Source organism: Fukomys damarensis, unplaced genomic scaffold, assembly GCF_012274545.1.
Source record: "Fukomys damarensis isolate Sample0158 unplaced genomic scaffold, DMR_v1.0_HiC HiC_scaffold_4, whole genome shotgun sequence".
Taxonomy (NCBI): domain Eukaryota; kingdom Metazoa; phylum Chordata; class Mammalia; order Rodentia; family Bathyergidae; genus Fukomys; species Fukomys damarensis.
The window spans coordinates 16,866,538-16,891,229 of record NW_022900916.1 but is presented as its reverse complement, the minus strand read 5'-3'; positions in this window follow the sequence as shown (position 1 = coordinate 16,891,229).

Here is a 24,692-nt window from a genome sequence, read left to right as displayed (position 1 = left end):
TGATTTTTTTTCTACTTTTTATGCCCTGTCTTGTTTACCTCTGCTTCAATCCCAATTTTTCTCCTTGATTCTTTACGATTTAGGTTTGGTTTGGCTTGTTGCTGTTGTTTTCCTCCTCTCCCTCCACCTCTACTTTATCTTCCGCCTTTTCCTCTTCTCCTCTTCCTCTACCCCTCCTCTTTGTTCTCCTAAAGTTGTGAAGTTAATATGTTGATTGTTCTTTTCACTTACTTCCTTACCCTCTTTTTCTGATATACTTGTTTAAGACTCTAAATACAAGCTATGATAATTGGTATAATCTCATTTCATATTCCATTAAAATAACCATATCACAATTTTTCAAAAATCATATAATTATCTCCTTTGAAAACTAAAGAATACTGCCATAAATTATTAGAAGTAGTTCTCAGTAACATAGCTAAAGAAAAATTAAGTGCATTGAAAAGAATAAACAGCTAAGTAATTTATGTTAAAAGGTGTTATAAGTACCAAAACATACAAAATGTCTAAAAAGTAAAATAAATGAATAAACAATCAAAACACAGAATATTATGTTAATACTGGAAGTACTTTAAGAATTCATAAATAATATATTTTTATGTTCTTGGAAAAGCAGACAAGTCTTCATGAAGATGTTGATTCTCACCCTGTAGGGATATGTGTGCCTGAAAGGAAATTCACATTCAAATTCTAGTAGCTTTCTTACCCTCTATGACTAGTTAGGGATTCTAAAATTCATATTAAAGAGCAAAATGCTAGTCAAGACCACCTTGAAAAACACAACATGGTAGGGATGTGAACTTTATCATTCAATAATCAAGAGAGTTTATAAAACTGCAATTATTGGGCCTGAGATTTAGCTCAGTGGCTCTGCGCCTGCCTTGCAAGTGCAAGGTCCTGAGTTTGACCCCCGGTACCACAAAAGAAAAGCAGAAAAATTGTAATTATTAAAAGAGAATATTACTGATGAAAGTGAAACAAAACAGAAAATAAGCCAGAAACATGTCCTTGATATAGAATGAAAAATTGTATTATACATCTGTGGAAAATTCTGGTTCTATTTTACAAAAAGCAATAAAGCCATTGCTCACCTTTGGGAAAATATGTTAATGCGTTGATTTTAGATCTTTGTCTTTAACTTTTTAAATATTTTTATTTATTATGTTTTATTTCTAGGATCTTTTTCACATACATCTTCTGAACCCAGTTGGACTGTTCTGGTCATTGTTTTCTGCTCAATTCAATTTAACGCCTTCTAGACAGTTCCCTGGGGTTTAGCTGCCTTGTCTACTTCCGGGAGGTGCTGACCTTTGCTAGAGAAGAACATTGAGATGCAGCACTATCTTCCCCGATCTACAATATTTACCTGCTCAGGCTATTGGGCTTATTGCAGTATTTGTGCCGGGCTCTTCAAGTCATGACCTTGCAGTACCTTGCCTCTAGGCTAGCGTTTCTCTATTGCACCAAACTCCAGGGCCAGGGAGGTTCTTACTGTTAATGTCTTCTGGTCAATTGCCAGGATAGCTCAGGTATGTCTGACTCACATCGGAGAAAATTGCACTAGGGACGTTAGTGGAGACCGCCTGAAGAATTCAGGCACATAATGGGGAGATGTGTAAGAGCTAATGCCTTGTGATAACTTTGACCAGTGAAGGAACAGTATTCGGAAGTCCCCGGAAATACACTCTCCCATTTTCATTCCAAGCAGAACATTATGAAAAAACAGCATTTCCATATTCCCTTACCACAACGCCAGTGTGATGGCACCGCGACCCAGGCTTCCTTTGGAAGCTGCAACCAGCTCTGTAATACTTCATTTTGTATTTGTTCTCCTTTATTGTATTTTTTCTCAATCTTTGTTTCCCTAGGGTTATATGTTCTCAATCATAGCAAGTGTATTTTGCCTCTGGATTTGGGCGACCGGCCCTAAAACACTAATGCATATATTATGAGCATAAGAAGTCACATTTCAAATGCATCTTGAATTTCTATAATTCATATGTTGCAGTTTGAAGCAATTTTACATCTATGAATGAGAACTCTAGGTGATATGGTTTCCTTAAGTAGAAACTATCTTTCTGAAGTGTCACACTTCTGAAAGAAAGTAAGGCGATTTAGACCTAATTTTAACACCATTAATTTTATTCTATTTCTGGACAGGACTTCAACCTTACAGAAGTACGAGTAGTTATTGGGATTAGGTTAAATTTGCAAATATTGATACTAATATAGAAAAGTGATGGTTTTTTATAAACTGTAGTTAATTCCACATTTAATAAAAGAGGTGGTCAAAGTGACTTTCCAGTAGGTTCCATAGAGTATAGAAATACATAGGGAGGAGTATCTCTTATAAGAATTAATGAGCAGAGATAAAAACAATCAGCTAACGTTAGAAAATGAGGTATAAGAGGAATAAAGTTCTTAAAGGAAAGGAAAAAATTAACAAAGAATGTAAAAGAACTTTTATGTCCTGGGATTTAAGATTTTTTAAAGATGTATGGGGAGAGTCATTAGAGCTAGAAATTAGGAATATGCTATGGGCAAATATAGAAAACTGGGTTTGTTGCCTTTGTGTGTTAGATTAGATCCTTCAGAGATGAGTTACATGTATAACCAAGAAGTAGTCTTCCTTACCATTTACATATGTTATCATCAATTTTCAGTTTTCCCCCGTATAAAACATAGCTTCAATTTGCAGTTCTGTTTTCCTCTTATAAATATGTATAGTCAAGATCTTTTTTAATCTCAGACTTATTTTCAGCTTTCCCTCATTTCTCTTTTAAGTTTCTCCTGCCCACTCTGCCTTCATTTCCTGAAGTTACACTGTAGATGTTGGTCTGCAGATTTCCTGTATGAGGTGTAAGAGGAAGGTGTGGTGTGGTTCTGAGAGCACACACCGGCTCCTCAGATTCAGTCTAATGTTATGAATGAGTTATGATGTCATCTGCGAAACAATTTTCGGTCTGCATGTTTCGGGCTTAACTTTACTCATAAGATGTTATGAGACTACAAAAAGCCTCCTTGGGCTTTGAACAAAATATTTTGGCCTTTGTATGAGCCTCCATCAAGCTGACATAGATTATTACCCAGGGATTAAAAGTCACTCTGTAGTCACCATGAAATGCTTTCTTCTTATCATATAAAGTTGGCAACTACCATAGCTAGATGCCCGTAGGGGCCTTCCCCAAAGGCAGAATGTTAGAAATGGATGCTCCAATTGGTTTTATTAGATGAAGAAATTATTGAGCACTTGTGGTTTAATATTTCAAAATGAACTTGAGCCTTTTGGGTCTTTTGTTACTTTAGGCTCAGAATAATGACTTCCTCTTTTTTTCAAGAACAATATTTTAATAGCTTATTAAAAACCTATTTCCAAATCCTATTTCAAAAGCTGTTTGAGTTAGAATCTCAAGCAGCTCCTTTAAAATGTAGTATAATGAATAGAATATAATGCTCAACTAGACTAAATTTTCCTCATAATATTAACAGATTAAAATTTTAGAGTATAAAAAAAGCACAACAACTATTTCAACTCCATCTTTAGAATTGGTATTAAGATTCAGATTATATCCAGAGCATTGTTGGTTTCTGTCTGTAAAATATACATATATATACATATATACATATATATATATATATATGTATATATATATCAAATAAATTCATAGAATATGCTATTCAAATGAGAAATCTACAAGCAGTTGAGACTTGGTAAATAGGGATTTTCTAAATAAAGTACAATGATATTTATTTATTCATTCATTCATTCATTCATTTTTACCAAGTGGCCTGTCAGCTATTCAAATGAACTTAATTTTCTAAGTAAAAGTCTGGTTTTGAAAAAAATTTCTGGGACACAAAAGTGATTTCTGGATTTGGAAAATATGAAGGTAAGTAAGAAGAATTGTTGACAGGGAAATTGCAATGATTATAAAATGCAGAAAAAATAAAATGAAACTGGTTTCTTTCTTTACATTTCTTCTCTCTATATCCTTCAAGCCACATTGCTATTTGGGGTGACATTAGAATCAAGGATGCAATATTTATAGAACGATGTTACTCTACTGATAACATATTACAAAAAGCCTTGGCAACAATCTAAAACACAGCAGGGGAGCTGTAAGTGAGCTATTTTTGTAGTGTTTAAAATTACACTAAATTTTAAAAAAACCCTGCTGGGCCTCAAGCTTTAAATAGCATGTGGTACAACTGATCAATGCAAAGATTCTCATAAAGATTGGAGGATATGTTGACAAATAATATGTATGAAAAGCATTACATTTATTTGTTTATATTTCAACATCAAAAGTAATTTTTCAGTGGATTCTAGTCCAAAATTAGACCACTGTAAAATTTTGAATTCTATATTAAAATGGCAAATTAAAGTACTACACTTTTGGAAAACAATCACTAATCAGAACTAAAATGCACACATACACAAACACACACACACACACACACACACACACACACACACACACAAAATCTCTAGTGCTCTATTCATCCAATCATCTGAAACATTCCTATAACTAGACTGGGATTAGTTTGTTGTTATGTAACTTTCTCATTCATTTTTGAAAGTTGTAACAGCTTAGTGAGATGTATTTCACATGCTATCTAATTTATTTACTTAGAAAGTGCAGCATGATAATTTTCAGAATGTTTGGAGATAGATACAATCATCACAACATTTTATTTTCATTACCTTGGAACTGCCACACCTTATAGTTTTTCTTTTCTATTTCCCATTTCATCTAACACCTTTAAGTAGGTAATAACGTACTTTTCTGTCAGGATATATTTCCTATTCTAAACTCACATTATCAGTGGAATCATATGTGGACTTTTATGCCTGTCTTCTTCCACTTAGAGTAATGCAGTCAAAATAGCCTGTACCATTACTTCATTCCTATTTTTGACCAAATAGTATTCTATTGTATGGATATACCACATTTTGCTTATTCACTCGTCATTAACAAATGTTTAAATTGACTCTAGCATTCGGCTATGATACATAATGATTGCTGTGAATATCAACATACAATTGGTTGGATCTCATTCTTTTTAAAAAAAATTTATTAGTTTTATGAGGAAAGGAGAGTCTTTTATTCTATTTGAAATTTTTGCAGATGAAAATAAAAAAAACAACACTTTTTTATATCAGTGTCCTACTAAGAAACATATCACCATGTAGATATTTAAATTTCATTTGCAAGTTTAAAGACATTTTTTATTTTCATTGCCACCAAAATAGGTATTGTTGGGAATGGGGATTTAGCTCAGTGATTCTGCCACCTGCCTTGCAAGTGTAAGGTACCAAGTTTGATTCCCGATATCCCCCCTAAAAAAAAAATTCCCTTCCAAAATAGGTTTTGCCCAGATTCCCAGTGAAGAGATAAACTTCACTTGGTGCAATCTTTCTCTTTTCTGCTAATGAAATTATCTCTCACTCTAAAGAAATTCTAACAGAATCTCAACACATTGCCAAAAAGAGAAAGTTTTACCAAAATAAAAATTTGCACACTCAGATAGTTTAACTTGGCATAGTAAATCCCTCTTACCATTGAATTTTAGTGTTGAGAAGCTCAATGTAAATATAAAAAGATGTCTATAGAATTTTTTGTTACACTTCATGTTTCTTTCAAATCATACTTAAATATATGCATTTTCCCCTTAATAATCATAATGTTTTATGTATGGAACCTTTCTCATTAAAATTTTTTTAATAAATCTGGGAGATATTCAGGTTTAATTGAAGTAATTATAAATTCTTTGTTCAAATTCAAGGGCAGAATTTAAACCATAGTGTGTAATTACTATTTACTTAACACAGTGGAAGTTATAATTAAAGTGCTTGTTAAAGTGAGTTAATCTGAATTATGATGAGTGACTGGCTACAGTAGCAGAGAAAATTTAAAATAGAGCAAAAAAGAGAGAGAGAGAGAGAGAGAGAAACTTCAAAGAAAGCTTGAACCAGTAGTAAGGTTATATTCTAATTGAGTATAATAAAAGAGGGGGATGTGTGTTTGAAATATTCAGTACTTTCACTAGAATCTTTCACATTTTTCAGAACTGATATTTATATTAATTATTGAAAGCAAGGAATTGGTTTTGTTATAGTTTTCTTATGAACAAAGCAATAATGGTATAAAAATAAAACCACAATTCATAAAATAATAATTTTTAATCTTGGAAAGCAGTAAAAGGAAGATTTTGTAAATTGTAAGTTCAGAATATGAACTTTTTCACTTTCATTTGGTCAATTTTCTAAACAATGATTCTATGTTATATATGATAATTTATAGAATAAAAGGAATAACAGCAGCACATAATTATAGGTAATAATGTATATATGAATATGCTAAACAATATGTCAATTTCCCTCTTTATTTTACGCCCACTTCTCAGCATTGCTTATATTTTTCACTATCAATGGAGAAATGCACAAAGGTGAGCTGGAGAAGTAATGAACATTTTTAGGCTCTTTTACATTGAAAACACTGTAAAACCTGGTGTCTCTTTTGTGAAAAATATTGATTTATTTTGGCAAGACATTGATTGCTGTTATCACATGCATGAAGGCAAATCCATACATACATACAAAATTTTGAACATATCTCAGTGAATACTAAACAGTATTTATAATTTATATGATAGAATGATAGAAAAAGACTAACTCCTAAAAAACAAACTAGTGATTATTTTATAAACTTTTTTTTTTTTTTTGGTACCAGGGATTGAACTCGGGTCCTTGTGCATCAGAGGCAGATGGCAGCACCACTAAGCTAAATTCCTGGCCCGATTATTTTATAAATTCAATGCAGATATGGAAAGGGAAGATTAAACTTTAACTAAGTCTTTCTATATATTGAGTAATATTTATTTACCTACATATATATTTTTATTCATATTTTTCTCCACGCTATTTTCCATTTTACTTGTTTTCATGTGAATTAAAAACTTTCACAGAAAAGTATAAAAATTGAATGTATTATGTTGATTATTCTACCCACTCATTAAAGTATTAAAAATCATTGAATCACTGGAAATGGTGAAAATTATGTTTAAAGTAGACCTCGATTAAGTGTTTTGAAATATTGAAATGGTAGTGATTTTAGTAGTAGCTCACATGAATATCCTGTTTACCATTTTGTATGAACTGGGATAAACACTCTTCATGACTGCATTATTAATTCCTCATATTAATCTGTAAAATAGGAGAAGATCAGACTAGGAAAAGCAATAAGAAAGTTTATGCAAATTTCCCAGTATCACAAAATACTCAGTGCTATAGTAAAGAATGTACATCATCATTAAATGTATGATTGCATACAGTGCATAGAAATTATACCAACTAAGTTATAACATTTTAATTCAGTTTAAAAGACTTTTCCAGTTTGTCTTAATGATATCTTTGAGTAGTAGCTAGTTATACAATGCCTATAGCCATTTTCAACCATCTTTTGGGCATTCTGACATATGACAGAATATTTTCCTTCTTTTAAAAAAGGCACTATGAGCTGGGCATGGTGGTGCATGCCTGTAATCCCAGCACTCGGGAGGCTGAGGTAGGAGGATCGCTGCGAGTTTGAGACCAGCCTGGGCTACACAGTGAGTTCCAGAGCAGTCTGAACTACATAGTGAGACCCTGTCTCAAAAACAAACAAACAAACAAAATCAGGCACTATGAGAAGAGCCAGATGTGATAGTTCACATCTGTAATTCCAGGACTCAGGAGATTAAGGCAAGAGAATGGCTAATTTGAAGTCAATCTGAGCTGCATAGAGAGATTCTGTCTAAAAAAGTATGAATTGATGATGCTGTGAATTGCTGCTGAAAGCATCTTACCTATTATTGTATAATTTGTGTTACTGGTAGAGATGTTTCTACTATTTTTACTGAGTACAAAAGTTATATTATTTCTGTTAAATTATATGTTGAGTGCTCAGGTAATTAAAAAATTTGGGCATTGTTACTTACAGAAAGGTTTAAATAATTTTATTATGTAACAAATCATTTCCTGAAAAACTCTTTGTGGAGTGTGGGCTTTGTCATTCCACCCTTCTGGAAGCAAAAACCAAAAAGGACAAAAGAAAAGAGAAGAAGAAGATAGAGGAAAAAAAATCCAAACACATTACAAAGAACAAAACTTTCATCTTCTCCTCTATAGCCACTGATATATTTTTATGCTATGAAAATATAAAACTGTATTGAAATTACTAATTTACCAGCCAATGAGACACAGGATCCTTATCTGTAAAGCAGGACCTCAAATATTTCTGGAGGATATACTCCTAAGTGAAATAAATAAGTCACACATGTGTAAATATCGAATAGTTTCTCTGGTGTGAACAAACTATAATAGTATATAAGACCCTAATGATATAATTGATCATGCAAAATAGGAAGAAAAGGGCTAAAGGTGTAGGAAAAGTTGGAAGGGTAGGGGAAAGGAATAAGGGAAAGAAAAAAATAGGAGAAAATGAAAAAATTGAAATAAAGTGTTTATAAATGGGGAGGGGAGGAGGGGGTGTAGGGAGGGCAGGGACAAGGGGAAAAAATGAGAACCAAGACCTGTCATTAAAGGTACAAGATCCCAATAATGAATGTAACTGTACTGTATCCCTAAAATGTACCAATAAACTCAATGAGGAAAAAAAATATTTCTGGAGAGTTTGTCATAAGATCGAATGCATAATCCATTGGAAGTGAGGCAGAGAACATGTGTTCATGCTCTTTTTCCTCATCGTGAGGTGGGGGCTCATCTGCCAGTCCCCATTTGCTCACTTATTAAGTAATACACAGTGCCTGAAGGCAAAAGTCTCAGACATTCTTCCTGCTTTCTCTGATATCATATGATCTGAAGTGCCATGAAATTGTGAACTGATGCAAGAAAGGAAGAATCTGAAACAATGTCAACCTTCTGCAGGACAGGTACCCATTTTTCCACCTATAAAGAAGAGGAAATTGTGAGAAAAACACAGTTGAAGAGATGAAACTGGTCTCTGCTCTTGAATAAACATCATGGAACCTTTGGCACGTTATTTGTGTATTTTGACGTCACCTATGTTTACAACTTGGAAGTGTCTGTTTTACTGAGAGAATTGTGAGAGCTCTTTCACTCATTTATTCAACAGACACTTACTGATGATCCAAGGACTAGACTGTGTGTAAAACTTAGGGAATCATTTCACTAATAACAAAGAAACAAATTTTGTGCCTTTAGAAGTTTCTATTACACAGAGAGAAGCTTACAGTATTGCAGCAAATAAATTAATATAGAAGATGCATATGGAATGTGGTAAGTTTCAGGAAGGATGTACCTCTAAAAAAAAAAAAGAGTAGATCAACTTTACATAAACTTGTCAATGTTGGCCTTCAAGTAAAGGTAACATATGGCCCAATCCTGGAAAGATAGCAGTCATACATGATAACTTTTGGAAAAAGTTCTCTAGGCACAAAGACCTGAAAAATTTAGACCCTCGTGGCTGATAAAAGCTGCTTTTTTTTTTTCTTCTTGGTACCAGGGATCAAATTCAGGACCTTGTGCTTGCAAGGCAGGCGGCAGGACCACTGAGCCAAATCCCCAGCCCAAAAGCTGCTTTGGTTGGAGGAAAGAAAAGGTATTTTTGAAGTAGGGAAACCTGAAAACATGTGCTGGCCTGAGGCTCAGAGTTGGCATGAATCGCTGACTACTGCGGGCCTTTTATTCTTCCTTTTCGGTATGCAGTGCAGCTGAGATTATAGTCTTTTTCTGTGGCGCATTGTGGTTGGGTTTGTAGGAGGTAGATGATCTGCTTTTAACTCCACAGATCTGTAGATCAGGAAGAGCCAAGGAGGAAAAAGTATCTAAGGATTCTCATCCACAATCATATCTAACTCAGAAAAAAAAAAAAAAAAACGCTAAATGTTGAGGTTAATGCAACAATTAGGATAAAAGGGACTGGAAACAAATAATTAAAGAATTGAAGGGACAAAGAATTGAGTGTATTTTGCAAGAGAGAAGAATTCAGGTTTCTGGGTCCAAAAGGCAGGTTATTTTTTTAAAGTACTATCACAATTCATTCTCTCTTTATTGGCAATATGAGTTCACCATTCTCATCAAGAGCTAGAGCCTATTTCCTCTCCTCTTGCATTTAAGGTGGTTTGTGACTTGTAAGGAATAAAATGTTAGAAATGACTGAACCTGCTTTTAGTCGATTAAGGACCCAAGGAAAAGAGGATCTGGATGGTGAAAGAAAAGAGACGAAAGAGGACAGAGAAAACCTGCCAAGATCCAGGAATTTCAGAAATCCTACTTGCAGCACAAGTTATAAGTGAAGCCATCTTGCGTATGCTCACAACATTTGAGCTGTCAGGTGATGTTAACTTAGTTACTGATTTCAGAAAAGATGAGTAGAGAAGATTGGCAGTCCATATGAACATGAGAAACAGTGACTTATTTTGGGGAGTCACTAGTTTTACAGTTTGTTACATAGCAAGAGATAACTAAAATAATGAATAGTTACCCACATAAGTGGGGAGCAATACTGACGTACAAATCCAGGTGACAACTGGATTCAGAGAAAAGTCCAAGAAATCATACTTCTACGAAGTTCAGTCAGAGCCATCATTCTTAATTCACAAAGAATTCGTCAGAATTCAAAAATGTCTCAAAACACATTAAAATAATGATTAGGTAAACACTAACTTAGAAGGCTAAAGGGGTCGATTCATTTCTGAGTCATTCAAACAATGAGTTTTCCAACCATTTTATAGAAACTAAGGTGAGAAAAATATTAATGGTTGGAAGGAAAAATGTATTATTTTGCTAAATATTTAGTTACGTAGAACTTGCTTCATGATTGGTCCTGTTCTAAATGTTTTCTATGAATTGATTTATGAAATGTAATCAAACTCTGTAAGGTACATAATTCAGTCCTACTGAAGTCACTGAATAACTGAGAGGCTAAGTGTTTTTCCTAAATTTACCAAGGAATTCATGAGGGAGCCATGCCCTTGAAGCCCACCAAGCTTAATGCCAGAGTCTGGCTCTTACTCTCAGGGCCCCTGGATTTTCTCATTAGCTTTTAGCAAGCACAAAAAATGCTCAGAATAAGAACGAGGTCACTTGGTGTCACTACTCTCACAACAGTCTATCGGTCTGAACTTTGCCTTAAGAGAGGAGAGTAATGTGACATGCACTCTTTTCATACCTTATTTGAAGCTTGTGACAATGACACAGACAATTGCCTTGGCGGGTTGAAAAGAAAGGTTTACTTTGCTGATAGCTTACTTAAATATTTAAAATATAAGATTATTCTGGCCTGGATTAGAATATGAAGAAGAGATTTTGAGGAAGGCATGCTTTGGGATTTCTAGAAGAGAAACAAATAGGAATCGACAACAGAGGCAGTTATAGTTAAGGAGGTCTTCATTTGTTTATGTTGCCTGGGACATTGGGGGAAATTGTGCCCAAGAAGTCCACTAATATTATCAACATTTTTCACTGCTAAAACTTTATTAGACTAGCAGTAGGTCATTGCCAGAATCTAGGTTCTTAAAAAGGAGTGTGCCTTTTGATCAACTCTACCAATTTTACTCTCTTTGGGAATCAGAAAGATTTGTATGATTCAAAACAATGGTTAATTTCTTGATTTTATGATAAAGTGACAACACAGTGCCCATAAAATGCAATTAAGGTGTGTCGATTACTATGCTTCACAAAATATTCGTTTAATAAAATTCATCACGATCAAATTTGCATATGTAATTGGTTGGAGCAATCAAACCTTGGTTGATTCAGTATCAGTCCACTAAGGGGAAAAAGAGCTGAAACCAACCTTAATGTGAATCTATTTGGAGATAGGATTATGGCTCCTAATTTACTACACCTGGAAATTTTTTATTATTAAACATAGAATTTCAACTTTCACTGAGTAAAGCCTTAGAAAATACAAACTATTATGGTGTCAAAGATGACCAGTGAAGGGCCGGGGATTTAGCTCAGTGGTTCAGTGGCCTGCCTTGCAAGTGCAAGGACCTGAGTTCAATCCCGGGTACAAAAAAAAAAGGTGACCGATGAAATGGCCCATTTATTAAATACTTCACCAAATGTGAATGTATGAAAAAATACAGTATTTTTTCTTTTAACTTTAGCATTATATAAAAGATAAAGTCGGGGCACTGAAAAAAATTCGTCTCATTTCATTTGTTTGGTAGATACATGTATTAATACTTTCTGGAGATTTAAAAAAATTAAATTAATCTTATTTTTTAAATGATACTTAAATATTATATTTATGGGGTGCTGCGTGATGCTTTCAAACATGCAAATATGTAATATTTAAGCCAGGTTAAACATTAACTGTTTCTTTGAATGTTTATAGTTAAAAACAATTCAAAATTCTTGCTTTCTCTCAGTAGTGGAATTGCTGTTTTATAGTTGGTTTTATTGTTTGAGGAGCCTCCATAATGTTGCCCATTATGGCTGTGCTGGTTTATTTTCCCATTGACAGTGTACAAGGTTTTCTCCCACACTTTTTGCCAACACTTTTCAGCAGGTTGATGGATAACAAGATCTGGGTGTATAACCAAAGAAAATAAAGTCAATATGGTAAAAAACCATTTGCTCTCTTATTATTTATTGCAGCACTGTTCATAATAAACTAGAAATGCAAACAATGGAAAGCTCTACCAACTAATTGATGAGGAATAAAAAAAAATTGAGATTTTGTAAAGTAAGATATTCAGTGTTGTTTGACTAGTTCATCCACCAGTTATATTTTCCAACTTCTCTCTGCATCTAAAAATCTTTGATCTACCCTAAACAATACTACTTTAGTGTCTATATAGATTTTTCACTAGTATTAATATTTAATCTACAGGTTGTAATTCTTCTCCAGAAGGGAAATAAGTAAATATGTTAATTTTTATCTTTTTGTCCAACATCTAGAATCACCTTCTTAATCTTTTTATACTAAAAAAGAAGCAAAGCAATTATAGGACCTATGGATAGTAAATGTACCATTTCACAACATTATCAATATATAATTTATTTTTATGCTTTTATTCACACATAATAATTGTACATTTTTATGGGGTATATTTTGATGTTTTGCAACATGTATACATTATATACTTATCAAACCAGGGTAATTTACATAGCCATAACCTGAAACATTTATCATGTCTTTGTGGTGAGAATATTTCCAATCTTTTCTAGCTATTTTGAAATATACTGTACATTAGTGTTGACTATAGTTACTCTGTGGTACAAAAAATATCCCCCAGAATTTATTTCTCCTATCTAAATGTAACACTGCACCCATCTCCAACTCTGTCTGTTCACACTCTCCTCTCCCCAGCCATTGGTAACCACTATTCTACACTGAACTTCACATCAATAGAAATTATTGATATTTGTTGAGTGCACAGTCGCTGCTTTTTAAAATACAACAATTATTTCTCGAACACAGAACAGACAACAATTTTGCCAGACAGTGAGATTCACAGAAGCAGAACTCCAACAATTAAGAGGTTCATGATTTACTACCTTTACTTGTATATTGGTATTTTTATGTAAACTTCATTGTAGAAAGAGAAAATCAGTTCTGTAAGTGGATAATTTGTATCTCTGTTATCCCAACTAAATTAGGCAGTTTTATCCTACAAGGGGATAGCTCAATTCTAGGACAGAAATATTATAACTTATTTTCAGATGTCTTATTTCTTTTTGGTAGAATAGGTGTAAAGGCATATTAGATTTGAGATTATTTGCAAAGTAATATTGTTTAAGAGTTTTTGTAATGTGTAGCCAAAGCTAATGATTATCAAGTCAAAACACAGAAAATAGTAAATCCTGTACAATTTAAAATTTTTATTTTATTAGCTAAGAAATTGATTAATTCTTCAGTTTTTAATATACTTAATATATGAAGACCATAAACTAAATGTTTCTTTATATAGCTACAATTTTAGAGGTACTAGTATCAGAACCATTTATTTTTATTATACTGCTAATTATTTCTTTATGCACTTTCTGTTAAGATCAGAAAGTGATACTTAGAAAACTTGTAGTACATATATTCATGAATGGCATTCATAAGGGAACTTGCAGCAGTTAATGCTGTTACACATACTAAAGTGCCAGGTAATTGTTCCCTTGTTAGTCCTTTAAAAATGTAATTTTGAAAATGTGAATTATGATCTTTTAAATAAACCTCATTTTTGTGCTATCAAGCTACAAACTTTTTAAAAGATGTATTTTTCTTTTTACTTCCCCTGGTAGTAAGTTATGCCTAAGAATAAAGTAGACAACTACGTTGGACAACAAACAATCTAACTGCCTCTCAACTTTTCTTTGCAAACTGTTTCTTGGCACTTATTTCTTGTTGCTTTCATGGCCCAATTTCCTCCTGCTATAGCTAACCAATCAGTTCTGGGGGACTGTAGAACCTGAGTAGGGGTTAAGAAGCACCCTTCTCTAGATGGTCCTTGGGATGGACAAAGATCAGATTCTCTTTAGAAAGCAGAGATGATCACAAATGCACCAAAGCACTCATAACAGACATGCTTCTTACTTACCACCTGGGTCAGATAGTAGAGAAAGTGTACCTGCAGAGAGAAAGAATGAAAGGGTTCAATCAGACAGGAGCAGGGTTAGGAGACTGAGAATCTCGATGATCAAGTCTCTGGTTCCAAAGTTGTCTTGCATTCCTGTCCCTGTGTTTCATGAAGCATTATTTTATTCTAACAATGAATCCCTCTTCAGCTCCTTACTTGAGATTTTGATATCACCAAAACAATTCTTCCCCTACCACATTCTGTAAATATTTATGGTGTCATTTTTCTTGTTTGTTTTGATTTCCAATCTGGAGAAGGATGTTTATATCTATTTAATCAAAATATGGCAATGTTTTAATAATTGTTATAGTCTACAAATCTTTGAAGATAGACCTAATGTAGGATGTCACCCAAGAAAGCAATATATTTATTCTGATGTTGCAAGTTAATTGCTCAAAATATTTATGGAATTACCTTTTTTTTTACCTTTTAAAAGTTTACTTTTGAGACAAAGGAACTATTTCCTTTCTGAGCTTTTTTTTTTTTTAACAAAAATAGTGTTTTTCTGCTTCTTTGTTAACATTTGTTCCCAATGATTTGGTTGCAGCCTGTCTCTAGTTGAGTGAATAAGATAACCTGCTGTGTTAGTAACAATGTCTCTCACTGCTGACACCTAAAGATGAAGGGGGAGGTTTGTATTTGGCTCACAGTTTCTAGAGGTTTCAGTTCATAATTGGCTGGATCCAAGGTAGGATGACTGGCAGACAGGCCTTGCAAAGGAAAAACAATGCATGGTGGCCAGAAGGTAGCAAAAGCAACAAGACAGCAAGGGAGGGGCCCTCAAAGTCTTTCTGACTCTTTTATCCCATCCAGAGTACTGGGATTGGGGCAGTGCCCAAACAATCACTCAGGTGTAATGGTTTAGCAATCACATGCCCTTATACCCAGCGTCACACACTCCAGACCCAGCCACCTCTGAAAAAGAAAGCCCCACTTTATCTGCATAAGGATTTTGGGGTACATCCAAACAAAAGCCACAACACCTCCCTTGGAATGTTTTGTTTTGTTGTTTAGTTTTTAGTTTTTTGTTAGAACGTGTTTGCAGTAGTTAATGGTTACGTTCCTTGTGGAGAGTTGGTACGTGTATATAACATCTCAAGTCTTTTCTCAACTCCTTCCCCTTTCTTCCCTCTCCTCTCCTATCTCTTGGTCCCCTTCCCTTTTGCAAAAGATCTATCTCCTTATTTCCTATTACCTCCTTTTTATTTTGCTCTTTATTTATGTTGTGAATTTCTCATACAAGAGTACCTATGTGATATTTAAGGTATGCCTGATTTGTTTTGCTTAATATTATGGTCTCAAGGTGGATCCATTTTCCAACAAAAGACTCAATTTTGTACTTCTTTATGGAAGAATACTGCTCCACTGTGCAATACTGAATTTTTAAAATCTGTCTATGTATTGTTTGACATATAGGCCACTTCCAAGATTTAGCTCTCATGAATTGTTCTGCTGTAAACATGAGTATGCATATGTCATTGTAATGTGAAAGCTTCAGCTCTTTTTGGGAAGATACCTAAAAGGGAAGTAGCTTAATCAAATGGAATTTCTATGTTTAGTTTTTTGAGGAAACTTTTTACTGATTTCCGTAACGGTTGTATTAGCTTAGATTCCCATCAACAATACAGAATGATTCCTTTCCTCCTTAAGTCTCATCAGCATTTGTCATTATCTGATCTCTTGATGACTGCCATTCTTTCTGGAGTAAGATGGAATCTCATTTTTTAAAAATATATTTGCAATTCTATAATTGCCAGAGATGTTGAAATTTTTTCCATTTGTATTTATTGACCATTTGTATTTCTTCTGAGAAGTATCTATTCAATTCACTGGCCTATTTTTTACTAGAATTTTTACTTTTGGGGCATATATCTTTTTGAGTTCTTTCTATGTTATAGATATTAGCCCTCTGCCCAAAGAATAGGGGCCAAATTTTCATAAGAGACCTACAAATAAAAGCAACCCTTGGCCACAAAAAGAAAGCAGAAGACTTCCCAATCCTGGACTTCAAGTTATATTACAAAGCTACAGTGATAAAAACAGCATGGTACAGCACAAAAACAAACATATGGATCATTGGAATAGAATAGAGGATGCAGAAACAACTCCAGCATAGTCAGCTGTCCAATCTTGAGCAATGGGCCCAAACTCTATGCTGGTGGAAAGATAGTCTGTCCAATAAGTGATGCTGGGAAAACTGGTTGTCCACATGCAGAAGATTAAAGCTGGACCCATATGTCTCACCGTGTATTAAACTAAAGTCAGAATGGATCAAGAATCTAATGTCAAAACAGAAACACTCAATTTGCTAAAAGATAAAATGGACATAACTCTTGAAGACATAGGTAAGGACTTTCTGAGCAGAACTCCAATCGCACAAAAATGATATCAGGAATCAACAAGTGGGATCATAGTAAATTAAAATGCTTCTATACAGCACAAGAAAAATAACCAACAAAGTGAGGAATGTACTTTCAGGTAGATTTTCTCTCACTTTTTTGACCATATGATTAACAATAATTTTTAAATTTCTGCTTTTAATGATTCCCTAAGAAGCTTTTGATTTCTTATGTAAGGGAAGCCTCTTTACATAGAATTTGGTTAGGCATGGGGGTAAAGAACAGTGATTTATATTCTAAATAAGTATCAATCACTGGGGGGAGGCCAAGGTCTTAGCCCAGCCTTTCTAGGAAATATCCCTGAACTCCACCCTTATGGAAAATCTTTGTATGCTTGCTACATGACTTGCTCCCCCATTTGACCCCTACTTAATCTTGTAATTTTCCATTGTGTCTTATAGTTTTGTCCCACTTTGTACCTGCTTCCCCACATGGCTTTACTTTCTCCAAGATGAAACATCTTGGAGAAGTACAGCGAGTGGGCAACCCTCTTTCCAGTCCCCCTTCTGTCTCTCTTAGACAGAAGCTTTCCTTCCCTCAATAAATTTTTCATAGTCTTAAAAATAAAAGAATTTTGCTAGGCAAACAGCTCTTATACCCCATTAGCTGAATTGCACTAGAACTCTGTATTGTTCCTAGGGGCAGAGACGACTTTCATTGCTTTGACATTCAAACCAAGTTGTACGAAATGTAGATTTTCACCATGGTTTAATTTCTAATGTGAATTGCCACTATTGCTAGAGAAAAACCTGGAAAAGGGATTCTAAAAATATATTTATATTATACCTTTGTTCTATTGCCAACAATTTTGCAAAAAAATTATATTTCAAAGTAGTTATGCTTATTTAAAATCTGAACTCTCATAATAAAACTAAATGAGAGCGAAATAATGTAAATTATCTAATTTTGATCATCTTGTTTCTAAGACACATTTATTGTCTTTTTATTGTTTACTTTTAAGTAACATAACTGTATATATTTGTAGGGTACCATGCAGACATGCAGTATGTAATTAGGTCAGTCAGCATTTCCATCTTCATTGTTATTTCATTGTGTTTAGACCCTTTGAATCCTTTTCTTTTAGTTCTGCATGAAATTTATACCAGACTAGTGAGACCAGACTGTAGTCATCCCGCTGTGTCGTGGAACCCAGGAATTTATTTCTGCTGTCTTGGTACCTATTCAACCTTCTCTCATCTCCCTTTCACCACCTCATTTCAGCCTCTACTGATGACTAGATTGACTTTAGGTAACACCTACATAGAAGAGGAGATGAGCAGTAACCAACTTTTTGAGTCTGGGTTATTTCATATAATGTCCTACAGTGCTAACATTGTGCTACTAATTACAAGATTTCACTCTTACTTATAGCAGAATAGCAATTTATTATGCATACTTGTCTATTCTATACTTTCTTTACCAGTCTAGGTTGATTCCGTACATGTGCCACAATAAGCATGGACGTGCAAGCATTTCCTTGCTATACTGATTCCGTTTGGTTATAGAAGAAGTGGAACACCTGGATCATACGGTACCTGCAGTTCCCTGTTGACTCGTGATATTGAGCAGTTTTTTCATATGTTTGCTGGTCATCTGTATTTCTTTTCTTTTAAGAAGTGAAACTTCAGCCTATTTTTAATTAGATTATTTGGGAAGCGACTGTTTCAAACCTTGAGTTCCTTATGTATTCTGAATATTAATCTGTGTCAGAGGAATAGTTTCCAAATATTTTCCCATTTTATAGAGTGTCCCTTCACACTGTTGATTGGTTCCTTTTCTATGCTGAAACTCATTAGCTTGATATACAGTAATCCCATTGACCTATTTTTGCTTTTATTGCCTGTGCTTCTGAGGTCTTATCCAAAAATTCCATACTAGTTCCAATGTGCTGGAACATTTCTGCTGTTTTCTCCCAGTAGTTTCATGTTACAGTAGTTTCCAAATGATTTCCTTCATTTCTTTGACTTAATGTGTTAATTCATTGATTTTTCTCTTACATGCAGAAGAAAACAATAGATGATTTGTGAATAGAAAGAATGAAACAGAAGAAAGGAAAAAAGAAAAGAAGGAAGGAAAGAAGCGAAGAAGGTGAGCAGAGGGGAGGGAGGGGGCAAGGAGAGAACACAGGAAGGAATAGGCAGGCAAGACAGAAAAGGGCAGCCCGGAGCAACTACTCAAAGAACAGTGTGGGATCTGTGGTGTCAGAGTAGAGCAAGGATGTAGAAGACGATAAACATCTTATCCCGTATCTCCTTAAATTCTAAGTGCAAAGTCTAATTGCAAAAGTTGATTTCCATTTTGGTTATGAGGAGAAAAGATAGAAAATAGTTAGGGAAGGATTGTCATAGCTATGGAATTTCCATTCGTGGAGCCTATCGAAGTATGGTTTTCATTTACTAAAATCTACTAGGCGTTTGACAGACTGGATGCTCTGATGCTGTTTGTGTGGAGTGGCGTCCTGTTTTCTCTGGCACGGTGATGATCAGGCAAGTCGGGCTGCAGGGGCAGAGCCACACAGGCTGTGCTGCTGTCTGACGCTTCGTCCATTTTCTCGTCCTCTTGCTGACTGTGAAGTGAATGCCACATTTACAGCTCAGAACTTGAGCTGTGACAAAGGCTACAAAATGTGGCATCAGGTTGGCCATCAGAGTCTCTTTATGTGAACTGTGATAATTTTTTATTGCTATATAATTATACTGAGTATATTAGGAACTGCTTTTCATTTGTTTGTTTTGCTCAATGTGAGTTGCTTTTCTTTTTCCAGAACTTTTAATTGTCCTTTTAAAAAATAACGGTATGGTAGATTATTGTTATAGGAAGGAACTAACTTTGCCTAGTGAAAACTGTAATCATTCAGAAAAAAGTTACCATGTTGTCTAAGATAGTATAGTTCTATGGCCTTAAGAAAAATATAATACAGCTGCACATTGCTAATGGGTGAGGGCATATTGTTAGAAATTCATAGTAAGGTGATTCTGTCTCTCTGGAAGCATAACAGTCCTTACACAAACTAAACCAGCTGTTATAATACTCAGTGAAATAATCATATGAGTCCATCACTGTATAAATAATCTCATTGACTAAAACATTATTATATGGCACATGACTGACTGCATAAAATTTTGAGTTTATTAATTCTAATGACAAAAAACATCAAAGATATTTATATATAAATATTCTGCTCTCTGCTAGGTTTCTGCAAGAAAATTGAATAGATGATGATTTCTTAGCCATGATTTTTGACCAGCTCCTGTTTTACATCACAAATCTTTTAAAAAGTTTCTACCCCCAATATTAAAAACAACTAAATTTTTATGATTTTTTGTAACACTGAATGCAGCATAAGTCTTGTTCTGAAGAGGAAATACCAAATGAGGGATCAGAACCTAAATGTTATCCGCACTTTATTCTATGGAGCAAATCAGATTAATATATAATCCTTTTGTGAGTGTGGGTTTTGATAGAAAGAGAAAGGAAAAATAGAGATACTTCGGAACCCAGGATGTCTATCAAGAGAAAAAGGACACAGGAAGGACTGGGGAAGTTGGCAAGAAGATTGCAAGAAGATAAATAGAAGAAAAGGAATTTCTAAATAAAAATATAGGCATTCATTTTAGTTAGGGATTTCCTAGAAACAGGCTTTGAGACAAAGATTTAGGTGGAAGTAGATAATTTGGCGGCCAATAATTTGAAAGACAATGGAAAAACAGTAGAGTGAGAGGGAATAGAAAGCACTTCTAAGATAGCACAGCATGAGACTGAGGCTTGATCAGCTACTTTAGGAAGTGACCATAGGTCCACAAGAGTGAAGAAAATTTGAAATGAGAGAGAAGGTGGGGGCGGACCTCATAGAAGCTGATTATTAAGGTAGCTACAGTTCCAGTTAGCTGTGACTTTTAGGTACCCATGACTTTGTGAGGGCCATTCTGGAACACATATCAGAACTATTTATTGATTGATTGAGAGAACCTAACATATAACATGGTTTGGTCGAAATCAAAGCTCAACTTTAGAGTCAGGTGGATCTTGTTTTCTATCTTTGTGTTGTCTACTTACCAGAATGAGTCTCACCTCACTTTTGTAAAATAAGAACAACATTATTTTTCTAGTAAAAGTCATGGAAATGTACCTCACAACTTTCTAATGCAGATTTTCATGTAAATCTCAAATTATTTTTTACTTAAAAGAGAAAGAAGAAAAATATTTTACTTTGAGACTCAAACTTTTCTCTTGTGAGATAAAACTTTATTGAACACAGTTATTAACTTTATTTCTGAATAATCTTTTATCTTTCAGATGAGCATAAGAATATTATACAAAACATTGAAACAATGACATCAAATAATTGTATTTCATTAATGGCAATAGTAGGAACTGCATTTATGCAACTTTTAATATTTCCTCTATGCCCATAGTTTGGTAAGTATAAAAAGAAATAGTATTTTATTATTTAAATATATTTGTATGGTTTATAATAAGAGAGACCCAAATATAGATTTCATATGGGTAAATTCATACATTCCATAAGATTTTACAGAGAAAATGTAGCTAAGAGAACAAAACATTTAAAGATGTGCTCTACAATGTGATTTCACCTGTTCTTCATGACTGTTTTGAAGATGAATAAAACCATGTTTTTTATTTTGGCCCTACAGAGCATTGGAGTCCTAGTGAATTACTTTGTGAATGCATTTGTGAAATATTTTTCTTCATTCTACCATCTCTGAGATAGTAGCACAAAATTGTGGTTGAAACTATCACCTATATGTAGATTTTTATGTATCTAAGAAATCAGAAATCAACTCTGATCTTTAAACAAAAAGGCTTGAAATCACTAAATCCTAATATTATTTTTTATTTATTGTTTTTTATTTTTTTTTTTGGTACCAGGGATGGAACTCGGGTCCTTGCGCTTGCAAGGCAGGCCACCGAATGGCTGAGCTAAATCCCCGGCCCCAAAAATCTTAATTTTGAAAAGCTTGACAAAGAGTTCTTTCCATTGCGTGTTTTCCTTGTCTCTTTTTAATATAAATTATTTCAGCCATGTGCAAATGCAGTTTTATCCATTTCATCAGAACCTGGTCAAAGGAGGGAGCACTGAGTCTACATTGTCTCACATGGTAATCACTGTCTCGTTCTCATCTGAAAAGGAAAAGTCCACTCCCAAAGGGCACACCACCTCCACTCCCCTGTCTCACATATTGGGGGAATTTTGTGCTATCACAAAGACCTTTGCCCCAGGGTAAAACAGCTGTTCTGGGCGCTTGCCAGCTGAAGTGAGGGCCTGACAAAATCTGTCAGAAGGAGAAATGCACCCCATCTTCATATTCCTATCATGACTGCTTTCTCTGTTCCCTTCCGCATGCCCCTTGGGACACTGCCGCATATAGAAGGCCAAGAAGGGTGACAAACGTGTGAACATATGGCTCTGCCCTCCTGGGGTAATGTACATGCAAGCATATGGTGCTGCCCTCTTCCTCCTCAGCAAACACAGGAAGGACTCTGTCGTGCTTACATTGTTTACTTTCCATATGCTTCTCAATTGTTCCTGAACGTGGATAATCTGCATGCATTCTCCTCCAAAATTCTTTCTACATGTGAATAAATATTTCAGCTGCATTGAATTCAGTAGCCACCTGCTTTTGAAGATATAGAGTATATATTTTATCTGTCTATACAATTCTGTATACTTAGACGTAAAATCTAAAGAAATATCTATTTCCAAAGAAGCAGATGATGATAGGCATTTGTGCCTATCTGTCTGTGTAATGGCATATACACTAGGAAAAGAATTACCATTTAATTTTCCTTGTAATTTCTTTGTTTTTAAGGGATTACCCACTTCCATGAGAGAATTTTCAGTATGTCATTCTTTTCAAAAGCTGTTCTTCTCCCTCTCTCCCTCTGTCTCTTCCCCACCTCTGTCTCTCGCTTTCCCTCTCTTTCTCTTTCCTGTGTCCCTGTGCGTCTGTTTGTGGTTCTGGGGACTGAACCCAGGGCCTTCACACTGAACTATATCCCTAGTCCTTTTATTTTTTTGTCTTGAGATAGAACCTTGCTAAGTTTCCCAGGCTACACGTGGACTTATAATCCTCCTGCTTTAGCTTCTCTAAGTGCTAAGATTACAAGCATGTATTCCTACACCCAGTTTCTGTTTCACATTTTTATATTCAGGAGTTTTCATTAGCTCTAACTAGCTTATTCCTTTTGTTATATTCCGATATTACTGTAGAACAAATTATCCCAGGAAGCCTACTATCATAAGAATAGATGAATCTTCTAGGGCTTTCTACAAAACTTGATTCTTCATCTCCATTATTGTTATTTTTTAGACAATTGGCATAATTAACCACAACAGGCAGAGATCATGGGTCAGAGACCATTTCTATCTTTTCCATCATGATATCTCTTTTATGACTCACATAGGTTCATCAAGACTCGCAATCAATAAAATAATGTGTTCTTATAGCTAAGAGGTTATAAACACCTGGAAAGCAGGTCTATGAAAAGTAATTTGGGGGAAGGGATCTATATATAGACCTTTCTGAATAAGTGAAGATATGGAAATACTTGTGTTCCTAGTGCATGCTCACTAAAGAATGAGCTCATCAGAAGGGAGGAGGACTGTAATAACCCAGCCACTAGACTGACCTATTTTTTGTGTAATAATAAGCCTTCTTCCTCTGCCAACCATGGCATCACAGTGGACTCATGAACAAGGTGGCTTTGCGGACAGACACGGAAGTGATACGTGAACGGAGCTACGTGGATGTTAACTCATGAAGATAGACCTGGTTATGTTTACCACTCGGTTACAAATCTACAAGCAGCAAAGACCAGTACTGGCCCTTATATGGCATGATTCCCAAAACTGATCAGATACAGCACAGCTACTTGTAGCAGATGAATTATATTGGACTACTTCCATCATGGAAAAACAAAACAAAACAGTTCTTTGTACTTATAGGAATAGACTCTAACTCTGTGTCTGAATTTGCCTTCGCTGCACCTAATAATCCTGGTAAAACTACCACCTGAGAAGTTATAGAAAGCCTTATTTATTGTCGTGTATTCTACAAGTATCAATTCTGACCAAGGGCTTCACTTCACAGGCAAAACAGTATAGCAACAGGTTCTCGTGCATAAAACTAATCAACATGTTCCGATATACCCTCTACTGAAGCAATGGCCTTATAGTGAAATGGGCTTCTGAAGATAGAGTTGTGGCACCAGTCAAGTTCTGTCTTCTTGGCCTGTGGCAAGGTTCTCTAGCAGGTTGTATATCTATGTATTGTCACGTGTATTTTAAGAACACATGTATAATATATTAAGCAAATGTCTACTTCCTGCTCTTATTCCTTTATCATGTAAGATGTCTTGGGCTAGGAATTTAGCTCAGTGGTTCCGCTGCCTGATTCTCTCAATGACTTTATCTCCTCTTCTTGGGAAGGGATTAGTACATGTTTGGTTGTATACAGGACAGGCACTATGCCTTGTTATTGTCTTTACTTATAGATTAAGTATGGGTTAATGAAATCCATACAGGTGCCAAATTGACAAGGGAAAGACTTGAGATGGTTAATTACAGGTGCCATCTTGACTGTATTAAGAGATATCCAGAAAGTTAAGACATGATTTCTAGGTATATGTGTGAGGGTGCTTTTGGAAGAGACGGCCATTTGAGTAAGA